At 43.0% G+C, this 4,693-nt stretch overlaps 1 long non-coding RNA gene across 1 annotated transcript; it reads right to left on the minus strand.

The window, feature by feature from the left end:
- Positions 1-501: 501 nt before the first annotated feature.
- Positions 502-1,958, minus strand: LOC306659464. Its single transcript, XR_013763307.1, has 2 exons — positions 1,707-1,958; positions 502-824 (listed from the first exon to the last, which is right to left on the minus strand). It is a non-coding gene; the product is annotated as an uncharacterized lncRNA (long non-coding RNA).
- Positions 1,959-4,693: the final 2,735 nt, after the last annotated feature.

The following is a 4,693-nucleotide window of genomic DNA, read 5'->3' on the forward strand; positions in this document are numbered from 1 at the left end:
GTTAACTGTAATTCACTTATTCTGTAAAAACCAAGATATCAGACAAGTGTCCTGAACAGTATTTGCTGTCTCTTTCCTGTTGAAGAAAAGTCCTAGAAACAATTGATATTAGATATTTTATTAACATCAATATTTTATTAGCTTGACCACCTAGAGACTTGTGAGTTATTTTCAAAGACATTTTACTTTTATTAGTTTACCCAATTTGAATTGAACCTTTAAATCACATGAATTAAAAGTATCTGGATCCATTTTTAAGTTTAATTTTAGGAGCGCTCAGTTTTGATACAGACAAAACATGACATCAGACAGCATGACATACAAATAACACAAAATCAAAGGCCTTGTAACTTTATAGGTGAATCTCCATTGCAATGTAACAGATGTTCAAAAACTCTAGTTGAATAAAAAAATAGCACTGATCAAAAAACAAAATCATGAGCTCAAAAAAAATATAGAATTAAAAAAACAAGAGCCCTGGAAAAATGATACGGCCGTTAATTACTTTAGTAAGGCACCATAAAATTTACTTTTGCTGGAGTTTAGGTAAGGCTCTTTTTTACCTTTTTTTTCCTTGGGTTTGAGACCGATCTCCTACTGAGCCTTTCGGCTTCTTTTATTTACATTTCAATGTAAGCCTTGACTGAGATCTGGAAGCATCTAACAGGTTTTAACAGAAACCTTGTGCCTATGGCATTTCAGCCATCTCATCAGGACAGGTTGGATGTCAAAGAAAATTATGAGACCTTATTTTCTATTACTTTTGAGAATGAAGCTACTATGCTAAGCTCCTCACTGAGATATGCCATTGGTTATTGAGCTGCCTATTGTTGGGGGCTGTGCCATGTTGGTGGCGCCAGGATGGCACCTGATCACATCAGCAGTGAGGAGGTTAATTGACATAAACACACTCAGGTGATTTTATTGTCTACACACACAATGTATGCGCATGTGTTCTCGAGCACTAATTGCCTGCTCGGAGTGTCTTGCCTAATCTTTGCGTAAGAGGCGTGGCCCTGCTCTCCATCTCCTGGAGGTGATATAAGCATAGGCGGAGCGAGACAGAGACACAGCAGCCATTAGCAGAAAAGCAGTAGAAGAAGACACACGCATGGCAGCAGCCAGAGGGAAAAACACGCTACAGCAGCCATTAGAAGCAGCAGCCAGAGGGAAAAACACGCCACAGCAGCCATTAGCAAAAAAGCAGCTAGATGCGCGGCAGCAGCCAGAGGTAAAAACACGCGGCAGTAGCTAGTAGGGACATACGCAACAGCAGCCAGAAGAAAGGAAAAACACGCGGGGCAGCAGCGAGTAGGGGCAGCGGTGGAAGGCAGATTGCAGAACGGAGAACTGAGACGCATCACTAGGGCACCTTGGGTGGACGTACCCTTAGTTCACAGGATGCAGGACTTTAAGGTGTAGCAAATCTCTTCCTCTAAGCTCTAAGCAAAGCCTGTCTTTCTCTCAAAGTCTCTCTTAAGCAAAGTCTCTTTCTCTCTGATAAGCAGGGTCTCTTTCTCTCTCCTCTCAAAGCAAGTAAACCTCATTTCCTCTATCCTCTATGAACAAGCAAGAAAGCAGTGCACTAAAGAGAAAGATAGAAGTGCCTCAGTTTCCACTCCACCACCTGTAAGACCCGTGCAAGTTGTTGCTGCAAGCGGTGACAAATATCCATGGATTTTGGAACCTCAAAGAACCAGCAACACCTATGGCTGCTTATCCAGGATTTATTTTCCTTTTGTGACAAACAGGTTAAATCTTGCTTCATAGGTAAGCTGAGGACAGGAGCTTGAAGTAAGGCCCCTTCTTGATATTCCTGGGGCAGAATATTGTCCTATAGTGGCTATTTTCTGTAGTATTGAACCTGTTGATGATATAATTAAGGATTATTTTTGAGATCTTATAATTCCTATCAGCTAAGAAGTTTAGGAGTTCCATAATAGCCTTTTGATATTCCTCCTGGGTGGAGGCACATAAAGGATGTCATTTACTTACTGGAGAACAATCACAGATGTTTTATCTCTGAATTTTTAAGTCCTTAAGCTAAGGTTTGTCTGGAACAGGTGAGGGCCATCTAAATCCTGAGGCAACGCTGTCTAGGTTAGTTGAGATACAGAATCTTGTTTCTCAAAGGCAAACAGAAATTGCCATTCAGAGTCTAGCATAGACAGGAAAAGTCATCTTTTAAATCTAACTTGTAAACCAAGCAGCAGTTGGAATCCAAGATAAAAGTGTATGGATTAAGAACTACAGGGTGGGGGAAATTACTGCTTCATTATTCTAAGGTTTTGGACTAGGCAGTTTGCTTTTTAACTCCTAAATTGGGCAAATTGCATGGACTATTGCAAGGCATTAAAAGTTTCTATCAAAAAAAAAGTTTCTATCAGTTTGAATGATCTTTAATAAGTCCTTTTTCTTGCCTTTATGTTCCCTTTTCTTTTTGATGTCTATTAAAAATGGAAGATGCAAGCTGGAGAAGATCATCGAGGATTGATCAGGGCCATGTGCCAATTTTTGTAATTTCCCCTAAATATTTGGGGCTGACTAAATGATAAATTTATACTTTAAAAGTAGGTGGCCCTTTATGGATTCAGGATTCAGGGTGGTGTGTTTTCTTATTGCTTTCCTAAGTCTCTCCATGAAAATAGCAGGACTTTCCTGAAGGCCACATAATAGTTTTTTTTAGGTATCCTACTCATTATTTGAATCCCAGTTAGGATGGTTTCTGGGAACTGCCTGTGCTCTAGATGGTTAATATCATGATTTTCCAGGTGAAGTCAAATACCTGGCATAAGTTTTGAAACATCTCAATATTTATTAGGATCCTCCAAAAGCCTCCTTAAATTTATTTTTGTCTGTCTTAAGTTGGGAGGGTCCCCTCCATTTTCCTCCCTTAGTGGGCGATTCCTCAAGACTTTCTCCTCTCATGGTAGAGATTATTGCTGTCAAGCATGGTAACATATGAAAGGCACTTTTCTTGATCACTTGCAATTTAGCAATATGCAGGCTAGTGGTGAACCTGGCAATACTGTTGAGAGAGAAGCTCCCTTCTGCGTTAGAAGTATTAGAGACGTTTCCCTAACTTTGAGCTTCCTTACGGTCCAGAAAAACCTGTCTCTCACTACCTGGCTTTGCCAAAGTTATTTCTGGCCTTCTTCGGCAAAGTGCTAGGGTCCTAGTTTGCCCTGTGCTAGAGACCCTGGGAGGATTCAGACTTAAGGGCATTACTGCTTTCCTCCTGCAACTATAAACTCCTAACTATGAAAAACAATGACAAAATGAAAAGCGTGCCTTTTGCCTATCTTCTTGCCCTGTAGACTAAAGGAATCTCTGGAGGGTGAGGGAACATCTGTTGGTTGTTAGGCGTATAACACCCTTTGATTGGAGGGTCTCACGGGAGGGGTTTTTAAATGCCTCCCTCTTGCAGCTTAAAGAGAACACCGTGAGCACACTTAAGCACAGGAACAGTAATGGGGCGACTCTAGATGTCTAGACCAGTGACGGCTAACTATGCGAACAAAGGGAACCTGGGCATTTTCATACTAATCATCCCAGGCCTTAATCTTACAGTTTGAATTCCTAATGTCTGACTGATAAGGGAAGGGGAGCATCCAGGAGGGAGTGGATGTGCGGGAGTGTTGTGCACTGTTCGGCCCATACGGAAGCAAAGGTAATTGGCGCTTTCCCTCAGTGCCATTCATCTACCGATCACCCTGGCTACCCCTCAGGGCGGTCGGGAGGGGGAGTCTGGAGAAGGAACCTTTGGGGTCCACCCAAGAGTAGCCCAGGCCGAGAACCCCGCAGTTGTTCCAACCCTTTCTCTGCCTCCACGCATCCTGGGCAGATCAGGACTAGGGACACGGTGTACTGGTGGCAATTCCGCTCTGGCCCTGGACAGAAAAGTAGGAAACGGCTTCGGCAGAGTCGAACATGCCTACAGAGCAGGGGATTGGAAACTTGCCTGGGCCGGGAAACCTTTCACCCGAGTCTTAAGAATGGCGGCTGCACTAGCTGCATTTAAGTAGCCGACGGGTGCCCATTTCGCCCTCCAAAAATAAAGAGACAGAAAGATGCACCTCAAACAGATGTGGGGTGCATGGAGAGAGAAGCTTATTTACCTTGGCGTAGATCTCAGTGGGACCTCCAAATCTGATACCGCCATTTACCAGTGACGAGTTCTGCTCCTTCTAATGTTGAAGATTGAACACTAGAGAAGCACGTCAAGGTAAGCATATTAAGCAGGTTTTATTTAAAGGTAATAATACAGACTTTTCCCGGCAGGAAGAAGGGGGCCATGGCTGATGTTGTAAAGTCCCGAGAAGTGAGTACACCCTCCATCTTTTATAGATTAAAGTCTCTTTTGTTCTCCAGTTCTCTCCCCCTTATCTCTCCTTCCTGCCTAAATGACTAGGCCTGGTTTTGCATTAAGTGAAAAGCCATGGGCAGGGGGAGGGCCAAGGTGATTCAGGCAGGTAAGGCCCAGGGGGCATTAATTAGCAGCTCCTTGCTTACAGTCCTTGATAAGGGCAGGTAAATTTGGTAATCAATGGGCTCCAGAGATTCTTGACATTCCATTCTTCCAGGGGCAGTCTCCAACTTCCAGAGGCAGATGGCTTCATGTCTTCATTTTCTGGAATTGACCCGATTCCCTATTTCTACATTAACTACCTGTCCTTAATTCTGGCTTCACTAT

Source organism: Sciurus vulgaris, assembly GCF_902686455.1.
Source record: "Sciurus vulgaris genome assembly, chromosome: 4".
Taxonomy (NCBI): domain Eukaryota; kingdom Metazoa; phylum Chordata; class Mammalia; order Rodentia; family Sciuridae; genus Sciurus; species Sciurus vulgaris.